The following is a 17,806-nucleotide window of genomic DNA, read 5'->3' on the forward strand; positions in this document are numbered from 1 at the left end:
TCAATATTTCTGAACAGAATTGAGTGTGAAACACCAGATAAGAGGAGTAAATGCACACTCATTGATGTTTCTTTGCAGTGAAAATTATTTTAAGATGTGGAATGATTTGTGTATGCAGATGTGTGTCTCGTGAGATATGATGATATAATCAATATGTTCCATTGAGGACAAAGTCATAAGGCTAAATGGTTTCAGCTGGGCTGTAAAGGAAAGCAAGTGAGAGTATCATTATTTTGAGGAAAATGCATGTGAGTTTATCTAGATAATGACAGTTTGTACTGTAGCAACATTCCTAGATGAAATCTCTGTATACCAGAGGTTTCCTCTAAAGCTTCATCTTTACTTATGTAATTAGGTGAGGGTGAGGCAAGTGTTAGGTGGGCCACTAGAAAGAAACTTCTGTGAGATTCTTCATTATGCTTCTATTAGTCTAGAATTGTCACACTTGTTGAGTTCCATAGTTTTTATTTATTCATAAATGTCAAGAACAGGAAAAACCAAGCCAGATTCACAGAGCTTAACAAGGAAGAAGATAAAACAGCAAAAGTTGAAAATGAAATGTAGATGATGACACATAAAATTAAGGCATCATTGATTCATTTTTCAAATAATTTTTAAAAAGTCTTTCTTTTGTGAAAATCCAAAGAAAAAGTTCCTGGATACAGCGGGGGAAAGAAAATGGCATTTTCTTGATATCCTTCATCTCAGCCAAGAAAAAAATCTTATGTTAAAAATGAGTGGTTGCGTTAAAAACTTTCTTTTTCTGAGAGTCTTTAACATTATCAGAATAAATTATCATTCTGTATCAAATTCAAACGAAATTTATCTGGAACATTTAATGTAGGCGATATGGCTTGGCTCTGTGTCCCTGTGCAAATCTCATGTTGAATTGTAACTCCCAGTGTTGGGAAGGAACCTGGTGGGAGGTGATTGGGTCATGGGGGTGGATTTCCCCCATGCTGTTCTCATGATAGTGAGTTCTTACAAGATCTGATGGTTTAAAAGTATGTGGCACTTTCTCTCTCTCTCTCTCTCTGTCTAGCATGTGAAGAAGGTGCTTGTTTCCCCTTTACCTTCCATTATGATTCTAAGTTTCCTGAGATCTCGCAGTCATGCTTCCTGTTAAGCCTTTGGAACTGTGAATCAAGTAAACTTTTCTTCGTAAATTACCCAGTCTCAGGTAATTCTTTATAGCAGTCTGAGAATGAACTAATACAGTAGGACTATCACTTTAAAATATGTAAGACACAGAGAATAATGTAGTTTGAACTAACTTTTGCAGATGTGAGGTGTTCTTTCCTCTTTTAATTACTAGACAAAATATTTGAATGAATCTTAGATGTATTCAGATGGATGAAATCACTTTTCTACCAACCTATCCCCAAGGCCATCATGAACTACCAGTTAGGAAAATCATATTCTGTGCATTTCTATTCTTTTAGCTTTTTCATTCTATAATTTATACTCTATTCCAGTGTTTATAGCTTTTTGGGTTGTGTATATTTTGGGGGCAATATTACTTACGGATAAGAAAATGGAGGCAAGAGGACTTTATCGATTATTCTTATTTTAAAGTGCAAGTTGCATTGTAAACAGATCTCAAAGTGCTGTGTGAAGTAGATTGGAGTCACAAGTAGTACTATTAAAACTTATGAATAGCCTAATGTTGTAGCTGCAGTTGAAACTTGAACAAGTAATTGTGAATGTGATATAAAATGAGACTGATCAGCCAATAACCACAGAATCACTGTTTTAAGTTCAAGGTCAAAGTCACTTCAGACATGTAGCACAATCTTTTTGAACAGACTTGAGTGTGTAATAAGTGGAATAAATGTTTACCTAATAATTTACCTCTGCAATATAAGTTATTCTAAGGTATGAAATGTTCCTTGAGCATTTTCGTGTTCTCTGAAGTTGTGATGGAATAACTTATTCATTCTGTTGAAGATCAATTGCTAAAGCTGCATAATTTCAGCTAGAAATGAAGGAAAGGAAGAAGCAATTGCATCATGCTTACAAAGGCAAATGTCAGTTACATTGAGTAATAATGACTTACACATTCCAATGAAACCTCTGTGGCCCAGCATCTCCAAAAGTAAATAAGTGCCTTGAAGAAAGTAAGATATAAACCTAATGGTCTGCTAGGCAAGCTCTGATCTAAGGCCTTTCATTTTGTATATCTATTATCCCAGGCATTTATCTTACTAACAGGACTGTAAGTATTGATTTATGCAGAAGGTGTCAGACATAGGAGCTCACATCTTTGGTCTGAATATGGTTTTTAATAATATATCTATCACGGCAGCTTTTTAAAGTTAAGTTATTTCAGGATATAGAAAACCTTTGAAGAAAAAAAAGTGACACATGGAGAAATTGTTTTCTTCTCATTTCCAAGGATTGACATTTCTCTCCTTCCTTCCTTCCTTCCTTCCTTCCTTTTTTTCTTTCTTTTTTCTTTTTTTTCTTTTTTTTTTTCTTTTTTGAGGCGGATTCTCACTCTGTCACCCAGGCTGGAGTGCAGTGGTATGATCATAGCTCTCCACAGCCTCGACCTCCTGGTTTCAAGGAATCATTCCCACCTCAACCTCCAGAGTAGCTGGGACCACAGGCACATGCTACCATGCCCAGATTGCCATTTTTTAATGCAATGTTTATAAAAAGTGTTTTCCAAGTCTATAATCTATGTGATATAAATGGCATTTACTCACTTTATAATCTACAAATATCATTTTTCTCATTTGAGAAAATCCATAATTATGAACATTGTGGCCAAATAATTGGCACCATGCTATTTACATTTGCTGTCTCTAAGTTTTATAACGTATTTTTATTTATTGATCTTGATTATTTTATTTAATGATTCTTCTATACTTAATGAGATGCCTTCTAGTTCTAATATTCTAGATCTGGATAAACAAATACATATTAATCATATTCACATCTTTTATAATTCTATAAACTTTGATTCCTCCAACCCTACGTTCATTCTTATCTCTAAGTTTTTGTCTCTTTAAATCACATATCTTAAAAAGCCCATTCTTCTTTGTATAGTTGTTCTTTTCTTTCTATACTGTTATTTCTTTCCTAAGGTATGGCATACAGAAGTGCATTCAGTACACTAATTTCAATAAATTATATTTTATTCAAGGATAAGAATAAACTTACTAATTTTTCTTTTAACTACATTCTCAATAATAAGCCTTATTGTTCTGTTGGCCTCATGTTTTTCAGAAAGTATTCTTAGGAATGATTCTACAAGAGGAATGCATTTTCCTCACAGTATAGAATGTATGTATGTGGGTATTGTGTGTGTGTGTGTAATTTTTATTTTTCAAATGCATTATTATACTAGTTCATTCAGATACTTAGCGTCTACTCATATGCCAATTTATACATAAGACTCAGTTGTAGCCTATACTCCTCCACCAGACATTTCATTATCTTTAAATATTTAGTGCTATTTGAAAGTCTTGAAGTTTCCCTACTGACTTTCTTTCATAGTGAAGATGTTCAGGTAGGTCTTGGCAGATCACCAAGTAGGTTATATCTTATGTATTAGTCAGGGTTCTCCAGAGAAACAAAACCAATTGAATATACAGAAAGAAAGAGTGATTTATGGTAAGTAATCGGCTCACATGATTATAGATGTTGGCAAACCCAAAATCTGCAGAGCCAATGTCCTGGTTGGTAATGGAAATTGGAAAGCTGCTGTAGAACCAGGAAGAACTGATGTTCCAGTCTGAAGATCATCAGGCAGGAGAATTTTCTCACTCAAGAAATTGTAGCCTTTTCGTCTATGTAGGCCTTCAACTGATTACACAAGGCCCTCCCACAATATGAAGGGCAATCTGCTTTGCTCTGTCTGAAGACTTAAACGTTAATCTCATTTAAAAATACTCTCACAGAAACACCCAGAATAATGTTTGTCCAACTATCTGGGCACCTGTGGCCAGACACTGTCACATCATGGTATCTGTTTTTCATTTTTGAAAGGGGCCTATCTCTCCCTAGCCTTTGTTTTCTGTCTACGAGTTATTCCCTCCTTAAAGAATTTGTTCTTCCCACTTCATACTGATCAATTGCTTTTAATACCCTTAATTACATACTTTTGTATAATTTAAATTCTAAATAAATTATATTAACTGTTTCTCATATAAATAATGTCAAATAATTCTAAAGTTAATAGAAAAAATTTCCCTTGAAAAAATACCATATTGCCTTTCCACTAAATTTCTATGCATATTTAAGTGTAAAATAATCTTGCCTTTTATTGTAATTCCAGTCAGATATGGTAGTGCAATTTAACAGGTTGTACTTTTCAGGGTCTTTTCTGGGTGCAAATCACATTAGCTATGAGCTTGTTTCAGTTGTTCAGCAGAATATGGATTTGAATGTTATTTCTTGACAACTGAGCTGAATAATTACTTACTTTAGCCATGACATTGTTTATATGTAAATTCTAGATTGCTAATTAGATCTAGAACAGTTGTTCCTAAACAAATCAATCATCAAAATCACATGGAAACTTAGGAAAAATACAATTGCAGGCCCCCAAATCCATACTTTTAAAGTATTACTTTTCTAATTCGAATTACAAGCCATTGATGAAGAGAATATTTGGATTTACAAAGTACTTTTATTAATTCTCTGTTCTTTTTTATTTTTTACAATTATGTGTAGCTAGATATTTAGCTAACTTTTTTCATAATAAAAATCAAAATAAAGAATCCATTGATTCTCTTTGCTGAATTCTATTTCAAAGGTCAGCTTTTCAACTACCATCATTGTATAGTCCTGGTGATTCTCAAGCTGGCATCTTACTGTTGATTTATTTATTTGTTTTTTAGAGATGGAGTTTCATTCTTCTTACCCAGGCTGGAGTGCAATGGCGCGATCTTGGCTCACTGCAACCTCTGTCTCCCAGGTTCAAGCAATTCTCTTGCCTCAGCCTCCTGAGTAGCTAAGATTACAGGCAAGCGCCGCTACACGTAGCTAGTTTTGTATTTTAAGTAGAGATGGGGTTTCTCCACCATCTCTGACTCCATGGGGTCAGGTTGGTCTCCAACTCCCGACCTCATGTGATCTGCCTGCCTCAGCCTCCCAAAGTACAGGGATTACAGGCGTGAGCCACCACTCCCAGCTGTTGATTGATTGATTTTTTAAGCTTTTATTATTTTCTTTGGAATACAAAGCACAGTATTCCTTAAAGTCTTGTTTTTTTTTTTTTTTTTTTTTTTTTAGCTAGTCTTACAGGGTTTTTTTGCACTTGATTTACCTTATTTAATAGATTTTCTTGTTTTGTTCCCTTTACCAATTGTACCTTTAAAAAATGCCATCTCCTTTTCCTCACCCACAATGACCTCTTTTGCTTTGCCAGTTAGCCATACAGAGTTTTTGTTTGAACACCTGGGTTTCTTGATCCTTGGCACATATTTTGCCTGGGCTTCTAATAAGGTGTTTTAAACAGCTTCCAGGTTTCTGGTAGATTATTTGCTTTTTTTTTTTCCAACTCCCTTGCATTTTATTCTAACATTCACATTTTGATGTAGGTCTCTTTTCTAAAAGTGAGTTAGCATGTGTTCTATGTTTCTTGGCTTTTCCACCCTCAGTAGAAAGTGAAACTTAATCATATACTAATCACTAATATATAATGATTTGTGTAATTCCTGATTCACTTCCTGTCTTTTATGCAGAACTTGGTGTATTTCCTTTCCATGTGAATTCCAGAATTACTTAATCTAAGAAGCAGTTATTTATTCTCCCAAAAATGTATTCCTCATACCTATCCTTAATGAGAAAAATCTACGAATCCAGATGTGAATAATTAAAACTCTTATTTGATTACCGTCTGTACTGATTTCGAGTATTCTTACCTAGTGTCAATATTCTTAGCATATATATTATATTATGTGTATTGCATATTATACATACTAGCATACATATAGCATATAATATATGCTAAGAATATATATATATAATACACATATGGTATGTTTTTGGGCATAAGATGAAGAGGATTGAAGTAATCATAAATCTCAGTGCATAGCACATTATTTTTATTAGCTTCTCTCTTGATTGACTGATTAATTGATCAATTATCTTCCTGCGATAGTTTTCTATTTTCTCCTTCTAGACATGTAATGATGCTAAGAAATTTAACACATCTTTTTGCTTATTTAGTTCTTGCAAAATGTGCATTGTTGTTTTATTTGTATTTTGTTGCTTATTGTACTTGGTATATTTGTAAAAAGTATTTTGATAGATGCTTCCCACTGTTTCTTATGTTTAAATCAGTGCTCTGCTTCTGTATAGTGCTATGAGTCTATCTAACCTGTTGTTTCTAACTGCTGTATAGTACTCTGTGGTGGACATCCATGACTTTTCCTCTATTTTCTCTTTTAGTGACGGTGACTCAAAGTGCCTCCAACTCTCCTATATTATTTAGCCCTGGTTTATGGCACCATCCACTACTGATTTCTTGATTGCAATTAATTTAGGAAAGACTAATTCTCCTCCAAGTGGTTTCATAGTAAAATCTTTATTTAGATGAGTGCTTCTAAACCTTGGCACTTTTTACATGTATTGTAGGATATTTAGCAGCATCCCTAACTCCACCCACTACATGCCAATAGCACTGTATTTGTGAAAATTAAGTACAAACGAACAAACAAACAAAAAACTTCTCCAGACATTATCAAATGTCTCCTGGGGGAGCAAAATCAGTCATTGATGAGAACAATTGATATAGCTCTTCTAAATTTTTATTTAGATGCTACTTTTGTTAAATCTGATATATTCTTAGTTGTCTGTGACCTCCCGTGACTCCGTGGCACTATATCTTAGCTTCTTTTTCTACTCATCTGTTGTTTTTCCAAGATGTCAATTACAGAAGTTTACTCATTTCTTGACAAGCATTCTATTGAGGAATAGAATCTATCTGCTTGCTTGATTGGATTCTTACATAATCACTAAGGAAGAAAATCCTGGCTTCTTTGCCAAGACAGTTTTGACACTTTTCAGTGACTAACCCCTTGTATAATTTTTGTTTTTCTTTTTTTTTTTTTTTTTTTGACAGGTGACTCTGTCACCCAGGCTGGAGTGCATGGCATGATCAAAGCTCACTGCAGCCTCTACCTCCTGAGCTCACACTATCCTCCCACTTCAGTCTCCCAAGTAGCTGAGACCACAAGTGTGCCACTATGCCTGGCCAATTTTTCTATTTTTTGTAGAGATGGGATTTCACCATGTTGCCCAGGCTGGTCTTAAACACGTGGGCTCAAGCAATCTGCCTGCCTCAGCCTTCTAAAGTGCTAGGATTAAAGATGTAAGCCACCATTCCTGGCCCCTGTATGTTCTTTACCTATAATGATGTTCTTTTTTACTTAATACACAGAAGCCAAGCTTGAGGTTAAACAGAAATGTCAGCACTTGTCTTTAATTACTTAATTTCAAATTTGCAAGGAAACAAGCCCATGATTTTTGTCATATTCTAATTTTCATTATAACCTGAGTTATCCAATTATTTCACAGATTCATAGACTCCTTCTGTCTGTATTAAAAATGAAGCTTCACCAAAAGGTCCAAGATCTCATTACTCAACTAAGTGGCAGATTCATTACCCAAAGAATCCAACTATCAGCAGTTATCTTCTTTTTAATTACTATCAAATATGAACAAGAAAATTACATATTTAGAGCCTGAATTAACATTTCATTTCAATGACTCCTAAAAATATATGAAATGTTATATTGAACTTCCAATTCAAATGGTCTGAAAACATGCAAGCAGCATATTTTAAAAAGTTTAAATTAATGACAAGGTTAAAACTCTCAACAAAGGGTTGAGAGTCAAAATATTTGAGTTTAATAACTGATTTGTCTTTATTCATTTTGCTTTAAAGTCTCTAAATTTTGTTTTTTTTCAACTGAGACATGGCAAAATTATTTTAAGATAAAATTAAATTAAAGTCCATTAAACTCAAAGATGTTACCAAATAGATGGGATCATTTAATTCCTTACCAGAATTTTAACAAAATTTTGACTCGTCTCACATATGAGACCTTATTTGTAGTGGCAGGAAATTATCTACAGAAATTCATCTGGACTCCATGAAGCTACCGATATCATCTGATATTCGTTACATACTCACCTTTGATGCTCCCACCCCTCTACTTCTGCTATGACATCATAACTCACCACTTCCAGTTTGTCATTTGTTTTTCTTCCCCATCTTATCCATCTGTTGGTGGCCAACACAAAAGATCTGCTTACTTCTGATTTTTGGTCCAATATTCATCCAACCTGTCCCCTACCCAATTCTGGCTCACAAATATTTCTCACTAAATATTCAATTAATGGACCTAGTCGTAATCCCTAAACTGGTGTTCTTATACGTGGAACTCAAGAATATATATTTCCCGTAAACATCCAGCCCATAGATATTCATCAAAAGAGCAGAAACAAATCCAGATAGTTTTGGATTCTGAGGTCATGCAATGCCCCTAATGAATAGTCTCCATCAGCTTCCCATTTAACTGAGAATAGAATTCAGTATCCCTACAAACACATCCAAACATGATTTGACATATCTATACCATCTGACTTCATCTGCTGCAGCTGTACCCCAGCACATTCTACTTCATCCACACTAATTTTCTTTCTCATCGTTGAATAGTGCAAAATAGACCTTGCAGAGTTGCTTTTCTTTCTGCTTGGAATACATTCCTTTCATAATAAAATGCCTAATAAGTATTTGTTGAATGAATGAATGTTTCATACCTCTCACGTACTTCTGTTGCCATTTGTAAGGGCTAAGGATGAAAGCCAGTGTTCTACTATGTGATTTACAATACCATCTCATCTAAATGCTCTGTCCATTCCCAGTTGCTCATTGGTCGTTATCCACTGAACTTCCCTCCAAAAATAAATGCATAACTATGTATCAAGTGAATATTTTCATAAACCTAAAGGAGATCAATATGTAATAATATATTTCACAATATTTTAGACTAGATCACGTGAACTTAAAATATGCATTTTTTTACCTATTCTGTTTTCCAGCTCTACAAATCATAAAAAATAAAGAAATTATTATGTTAATAACATTAAAAAAAATCTGTGACCAACTTATTTTGCTATTAGTTATGTGATTTTTGTTTGTTTGTTTGTTTTGGTTTTTTTTTTGAGAGAGTCTCGCTCTGTCACCTAGGTTGGAGTGCAGTGGCACGATCTCGGCTCACTGCAAGCTCCGCCTCCCGGGTTCATGCCATTCTCCTGCCTCAGCCTCCTGAGTAGCTGGGACTACAGGCACATGCCCGGCTAATTTTTTGTATTTTTAGTAAAGATGGGGTTTCACTGTGTTAGCCAGGATGGTCTCGATCTCCTGACCTTGTGATCCACCTGCTTCGACCTCCCAAAGTGCTGGGATTACAGGCGTGAGCCACTGCATCCTGCTGTGAAAGTTTTTTAACCTCTGTGTTTATTAATTTATAAAATATAAATGAATTTGTATGGAAAATGGGTAAAACAAAAAGAAATGAAAATGTTTATAACATTCAAAATTGAAATCTGTGATACATAATTTTTTAATGATTACAGGAAATTAGCAGACCCATGAAAAGCAGGTTGAATTATTGTTTGGATTGATTCTCTTTATTCATGCTGAACTTTGCTAATACTATCTAACATATGAGGAAGCTGCAAGCTTAATCTTTGCCATAATCAGAAAATATAATAGTGATAATGTACTGCAGGCTCGCACAGTGCTGTGTAATGTTTCCAGCCAGCTGCAATCTCTCTCTGGCAACCAGATATGCAGAGCCACATCTCCTGGGGATGAAGGAGAGACAATGCATTTATACATTCAAGTGAGTGTGTATCCAATTTGAACATTCTCATCAACGAGAAAGACTTGTAATTTTTTGATCATTTTTTCCTTCTGTTTCCATTTCTGCATAAAATGCTTCTTAAGCAACATAGTAGGAGGAGGTTATTAAGCATAGGTTCAAGCATATGCATTATATAAACTACCTGAATGAAGAACGCCAGCACTTACATGGTAACAGGCCATTGGTGTTGAGTCATAAAAACATCTAAATCTCAATTCTGCCATTTATAGCTAAGCTTGGGCAAGTTTCTTCATTGTTCATAATTTAGTTCATGTCAGTAACATGGTGGTAGGTAACGTTTAACTTATAGGTCTAATTGGAAAGATTACAGTTTAAATGCCTTGCAGAGTTGTTGACCCATTGAGCACTTGAAAGTTTAGGCCTTGAAAAACCACACCATCAATTATCCAACTAATGATAGATTCAAAGCCATGTGGGCAGCACTCCATTGGAGAATTTTTATGTGTATTATGGTTAGGAACCATGTCTTGATTGACTTGGTATGGTTAGGATCTTGCTCTGTGCCCGGCTCTTGTCTGATTAGGATTGTGCTCTTTGCCTCTCTCATAATACGTGCTCATTAAATGTTGATCATTGTTGAATGACACTCAGCTGTTCAAAGTGAATATGGAGAACTGAGGATAGGGGAGAGTGGGTCATCTCTCTTTGTTTACCTTTCTACCAAAGAGTTTGTTGATTCTTTTCATCCTAATGATTTGAGTGTTCTCTCATCAACACTTAGTTTCTCAACAACTTTGAGTTTAGCAATCTGAACCTTCCCCTTGTCTTCTACTGGCCAAACTCTGGGTTATTTTTCAATCCCCTGGGTTAAGTCCTGGGTGATTACCACAGCATCCCTTTCCTCCAGAAATCTTGCTGCTCTACAAAGCCATACAGAGCCCTCCAGATATTCAAACATAGAAATGGTTTCATAATAATTCATTTGTAACAGGATTATGTTATTTGCTTTTCTGAGATCTGCTCATTCAGGAAGCAGGGTTCTTTAGTGCAAAATCTCTGTGCAAGGCACAAGGTGAGAGGCTCAGAACATATTGTACCGATTTAAATAAAAAAGCCTCTCCTAGGCCTGTGTGTCTAGCTCCTCCACTGACAAAGTCTTTCTCATAGGAGAAAGAAGAGAACCAGGAAAAGAGATCTGCCCTAAACACACTACCGTCTTAAATATTTTTAAAACAGGCTTTCAGAACTCTTGTGGAGGACATATTGAGCTGCCCAATTGAATTGCCAGTGCTCATGCAGCATCTTGCCAGGGCAGCTACGGTTCTGCCCACTGTCAATAAAATGGGAAGAGTTTCAGTGAAGCAAAATAAACAGGCTCTAGAGATCTGCTATAACCATTGTCAACAATAATATATTGTACACTGAAAAATGTGTGAAAAGAATAGATCTCATGTTGCGTTCTTATCACAATAAAATAAAGTAAAACACATATGTTTTTAAAAATAAATAAAAAATTGTGCCTTCTTCCCTACAAGTGTGGGAAGAAAAGAAGCTAGACTCTTAGAAGTAACAAAGGCAGGCATAGAATAAGATGAAATTACATTTTAATGTGGTTAAATCTAACAGCAAAATTTTGCAAGCAGGGAGGGGAGGTTGCAAGGGGGAAGGAAACGATTTACCATTCTCTGTTACTCTGGGGTTAAAATTAGTTTCAGTGATTCACTTGTTATTGCTGTGTACTGTGAAGCCTTTATTTAGCTTTCTGTTTGGGGGTTTCTTTGTTAATTTAAAATGAATAAGGAGAGAATATTAGTTCATGAAAGAATAATATCCTTTGTATCATCTCTCAAGGACATTTTTTCTTGTTCTTCCAGAAACCTGGGGCTATTGCATTGATTTGTTTTTGCATCTACAGGCAAGTAGAGAACACTAGGAGAGCTTTGCTTAGAGTATTATAGATGATTTTCCCTCATTTTCCAGTGTTGAAAATCAGAATATCCAGTTCTAAACAGGTTGTCATGGTTGTGTGTTTCTCTCTTTTCAGGTTGGGTTTCAAAGCAAGTCTGCTTTATAATTTGTTTCTGAAAATGCTCATTGACTTGAATGCCAGTTGGATTAAAGGGGAAAAAACTTATTTTATGATTTGTACAGCTGTTTCTGAGCCCAAATTCTTATAAAAGGTACCCTGGTGGCATTTCCTTACCACAAGATTGACAGACTGGGGAAAGCTAAACATTTTCTTTTCTAAGGAACTAGTGGAAAACGGACCTATTTTCAGGATTGGCTTGTCCTTGGTAACAAGTTTGAAACCACTGAGTTGCATCATGACCATAAAGCAAAGAAATTATTCCAATGTTTTAATTTCTAGCCAGTGTTTAAGCCGCTGCAACAGAAAATAAAATTGCTCCTGACTTTCCATGTCATTCCCAGTAAACTGATTTTGCTGAGAAATTTCACAATGGTCATTTCCTCTTCATGTCCAAACAGACGTTTAGTGTTTTTAAGACCCTTTCTGTAAAAGTCATATGGTACTTAAAGTATAATTTAGTGTGTACATGCTGTGTGCCTTGGTGGTATTCTTTCATTTGAGAAAATAACAAAAATATCAGACAGTAGGATAGGAAGTTTAGGTAGGATTTCTTGGGGGAAACCACATATGCACATGTTTCTTGAGGAGCTGACATCATTGAGATTTAGCAGTTGGAGTATCATTTAACCTGGCCTTTTTTTTTTTTTCTTCATGATTTTTTTTGCATTCCTTAATTGGTTTCATTACCATGTGAAGGCAAGCTCTGCAAAGATGAAGAGACATCATCTGCTCCCCAGAGAGGGAGGGAGACTAATATAACAGAATTTCAGGGTGTGAGCAAGAGTGCAGACACACAAACCTCCTGTGGATTGTGGGAAACCAGACAGCTATTTTTTTTTAATATTATTTAGCTCCAAATCTAAGGGGAGAAACACTGTAAGACTACATGTTACAGTCCAAAAATAATTCCTTTTTCCAACAGAAAAAGGCTATGATATGGTTCTAATTGATAACTTACTTGTACTTTTTTCCCACAAACAAATCTTCCTTCTAAACTTGTTGGCTGTATTCTCACAGTCTTGAACCCCACAATTTCTTCCCATGTCTAACTAAAGAACTTGTTGTTTAAAAGTTAAGTAAAACAAACAAACAAACAAACAAAAACCCTTAATTTCTTAAAATATTTAAATGTAGATTGGTTTTCTTTTTTTTTCTGTTTTCCCTTTAGATGCACTATTTAGTAATCTAAAACAATCATCTTATTATCGTATGATTTAACTTTCTTGTCTATGCAATAGAAATTGTAAAATGCTAAATATAAATCTCTCAACAAAAATATTTTTTCTCTTGCTCTCACTCCTAATTAGTGGTATGTTCAGATGGATCAGAGATGAAAACCAATATGAGAAACCTGAAGTTGAGTTTATTGGACATTTAGCACATTGTTGACCTAAGAGACATTAGAAATTGAGGTGGGGATATAGAGAACATTAAAAGAAAGATAATTTACTGCTGAGAATAGGGAAAAGGGCAGGAAGTGGCTATAAAATAATGATTGCTGCTTTCCATAAACCACATAAAACCTCCATCTCATTACCATATAGACATGGGTATACACACAGTAAAACCTTTGTAATACTGCATTTTAGAGGAAATGAGTTGCCAGCTAATGTCAAGTTATGGTTAATAAAGACTTAGTTCATGTTATCTCAGGTGGTATCCTTCTTGTACCTCCCTTATTCTCCCCTTAAAGTCTTAGACTAAAGCATAAAAGGGCAGTGATTTATAGATGTAAATCAATATTATTTATCTAAAGAGAAAAGACTTTAGTACAGCAGGGATCTACCTTCTCACTATTCATCAAAATGGTTACATGGCAAAATGTGCCTGTTAACCTCCTTGTTTCTCTCCTTTCAGCATCCTTATCAATGAATCCTTTGCAAATGCTGGATTCATCTCATTAATTTTAGGAGAAAGGGATCAATACACACACATATAATATATATCTTATATTACATATAGATAAGATTCCATAGCTTTTGAAACCGATATATGACACTCTGAGGAAAAGCAAGGAATAAACACTAGAACCATTCACTGATCTGTTAAAGTAGAGCTAAATATAGCTGTCCAACTTCCGTGTCCTTGATCATTTTAATGTTAGTCCAAACCTCATGCAGTATGAAAGTAGATAATAGACATCTCTATCTAATATACTTCTGCTAGTTCTTTTTAATTTTTGGTCTTCTCCTCTGTGTTGCATAGACCTTACAAAATGTTGATGGTCCACTCTCCCCAGTGAGAATGCTGCTTTCATTGATCAAGCCCTTTTTAGCATCAAATTCTGTGCCAGAAGTGAGGATGCAAATGAGACACAAATGCTGCCCTTGAGGGGTCTGATATGCTAGCTTGGGGGACTGACTCTCAATTCCCTTTACCTAAACATCTGGGCCTAATACTGGCGCTTTAGAATGACTACTCTTTCCCATGTCCTCAGAGCTTTGGTTCATCAGAACAGTTCTCATATTCTTCAAGCATGAGAGAGTAAGCTTTTATGTCTGGGATTTGTGTTAGGGGAAAGTGATGGTGCTTTGAGTCACAAGTTCTTAAAGTTAAAAATATGACAAATTACTTAGATATCTAGAGCTTTTTAAAATATACATTCCTAACCCAGTTTGATCCTTCTGAATTAGATTTTCCATACATGAAGCCTATGGGATTCTGGTGGGCAGTAGAAGATAAACTGCACCTTAAGTGAGGTTGTTATAAGCCAGCTTGGGATCAGGCAAAGATCAGGTGAATCCTTCTTGATCTGTATTTGTATTTTAATCTATTTAAGAATTATATGTAAAATAAGTTAAAAGCTTGGACTGGTGAATCATTCATTGTCCAAGTGTGGGGTACATTTTCACATCAACTTTTCTGTTTCTGTTCTTATGCAATTATAAGTCCACATTATGCATAATAAATAGTGAAAGAATTTCCTCTGTCAGTATATTGCCATATGTATTTCTGACAGATGCATACAGACAGATGTGAAGTTTTTTTTTTTACTATATAAGCATATATAATCACATTACATATTTTTACAGAATCAATCTGATTGTATGTTAAACAAATATATGCAGTGTGTGTTTAGTCAGAGGGTCTTAGGAATATATCCAGAGACAACTGCAAAATTTTTGTTCATAAACAAAAGTTTTTACCACCACCTCCAGTGAAACATTTCAAAGGGATCCATGTGTACTAAATACAAATTGTACCTTCATTTGGAATTATTCAACGTTTAAAGTCCATGTAGCCTCAGAAAGCTCATCTTTTGTCCATGCAAGCCTTGGGATGTTTTTACAGGTAGAGTTTTGGGATGTTTTACAGGCATTACAGGTAGAGTGCCAGAGCCACCTGACATTGCTGCTTTCCAATCCTCTTCCTTCCCCACCCTTCAGAGCAGAGAGTACCAGCCTAGTAGACTGGCACAGGCAGCCTGAGCCACGCTAGCCTCTATGTGGTGTGCTCCGTGAGCCTTGGTTGGAGAGGTTCTGACTCCCTCTGTCACATATGATTCTGTGGTTTTGAACATTAGCTCTTTTTCCTTTTCCACTTTTTCCCTAGTGCTCCAGACTTTTTTGTGCAGAAAGCAGCCTCTCCCATCACCCTGCATTAATCATCATAAACCCCTCAAATCAAAAGTGGAAAAGACCCAGTGATTCAGTCATCTGTTTGCTAACAATAATCTTTTTGTGGGTTTGTGTGTCTGTGTCCTTTGTTAAGCTCTGTTTTAAAAGAATACAGGCTCCCAGACTGCTGGGATATGGTGTGCTTGCTGTAACCTCTCTGTGAGATGCTCCAGAGAGAAAGGCTTCCCACTGAAAACACCAGACTCAGAGTTGTCTTCAACTCACATAGCCCATGACCCTGAAAAAAAAGAAATAAAGAAAAAGAAGAAAAAAAAAAGCTCTTTTTGGAGCACATTTTTTCTCATCATTAAAGTGAAGAAATAGAACCAGATTGTCTTTAAAGTTCTCATTATTTTGTCATTCTATGGCTCCTTCTAGGAAGTTTGTCTTCTCTACTTTGGCTTAGCCTCCCATATATTTTATTTAGTCATCATATTTTCCCTATATCTTTATTTATCTGAGTGAGGATGTCATCTTTCCTTAGGGCTGGGTAGTTTCTATTCACATCTTTGCAGACTGATTGCAAAATTATCCTTAAGGGAACACAAGCATTGACTAGCATTTATAAATCCCTGGCAGCACACCACAGATGGTTAATGAAATAAAATGCATTATCTCATAGGCTTAGCTAATCTCAAAGTTATGGACCATCTCTGGATGTGAGGACTTAATATGGAGGCAAGCTGTAGAGTGACAAATTAAAGCTGATAAGATTGCTGCTCTGCCTCATCCTCCAAATATTCATAAACTTTGAGCTGAGTCTCTCACAGGAAGCAGGGGTCACTACGGAGATATGCTACATATTGTACTTGCTTGACAAGCATGCATGAGCATGAAATACAGGAAATACTAGGCACAATTACCATCACCTGTTGTCTAAAGTAAAATTAAGGAAAAAAGTTGGGTTCAGAAATGTTTACTTTAATTATATGGTGGGTTCAAATTTGTCTCACTTAAGAACGAGCTAAGCAGTGGTCTCCAACTTTTTTGGCACTAGAGACCAGTTTCATGGAAGACAATTTTTCCTTGGATGGGAAGGATTTGTTTGGGGGAGAGTGTGGGGGAGGGTTGTGGGGAATGGTTTTGGAAAGTGTTTCACCTCAGATCATCAGATATTCTCATAGGTGCACAATCTAGATCCCTCATGTGTCCAGTTTGCAATACAGGGTGCAGGCTCCTATGAGAATCTCATGTTGCTGCTGATCTGATCTGACAGAAGGAGGAGCTTAGGTGGTAATGCTGGCTCGCCCATCACTCACTTGCTGCTCTGCGGCCTGGTTTATAACAGACCATGGAGGGTACCAGTCTGCAATCTGGGGGTTTGGGACCCCTGAGCTAAGGGACTGATAGAAACATTTTATAAGTAAAATTAATTACATGACCCCTGAGCTAAGGGACTGATAGAAACATTTTATAAGTAAAATTATTTACACACACAAATACTTATTTTTAAATAATAGTCCACAAATATTATCAGCTTATTGATCCCAAATGTAAAAGAAAATCCTCAAATGTTTACAGAATTAAAGAAATGATCAGTATCTTTATTGAATTTTCACATGCTTTTATCATTCTTAGCTTAATCTGGTAAGAATGAGGTCATAGCAAATTCTTTGGGTAGTGAATTCTAGGTCTCCAGATCTGTAGTAAAATAAGGTACATAAAGTAGACAAAGAGAAACAAAAATGCATTTTAGTCTGGTTCCTCTTTCCTCATTTACTTGAAATACAAATATATATCTATTAATAATCACATATAACTTCTCCTTTCTAATATTCCATAAATATAAATTTCAATTTCTAAGGATTGAATATGTAATAACAGTCTTTTCAAAATGATAAAGCAAGCACATAATCCTGTTCTTGTTTATTGTAGCAAATGTCACAGTTTACTGCAGAAATTAAATTGTTATTTATTTGGAATGTTGGGTTAAACAATTCTCTCATTAGGGGAAAAATATACTGCTAAAATAAGTGATAGTTATATCAAGAATTAGATAAGCATTAGTGGAAAAAACCCACCAATGTCTCTGTTTCCTTAGCAGAACAGGCTATACAGTGTTGCAGCAAAACAGACATCCTCACATAGCAGAGGTGCTAGGGACAGAGCATCCCTATAGGCAAGTACTGGAACTTCTCTAATGTACTTGTAGTTTGCAGATTCTCCAGTTACACTAGCCCTTGCTAACATTGTTCTTCTTTGAATTTGATTAGTCTGAGCTCATTCATGATTCTGTAACTATGTGAGTGGGA

General features: G+C 35.5%; 1 long non-coding RNA gene across 1 annotated transcript in view; it reads right to left on the reverse strand.

The window, feature by feature from the left end:
- The window catches only part of LOC123573894 (uncharacterized), a 60,190-nt gene that overhangs the window by 9,872 nt on the left and 32,512 nt on the right, over positions 1–17,806 (reverse strand). The window lies entirely within an intron of this gene.

This window comes from Macaca fascicularis, chromosome 6 (assembly GCF_037993035.2).
Source record: "Macaca fascicularis isolate 582-1 chromosome 6, T2T-MFA8v1.1".
Lineage (NCBI taxonomy): Eukaryota > Metazoa > Chordata > Mammalia > Primates > Cercopithecidae > Macaca > Macaca fascicularis.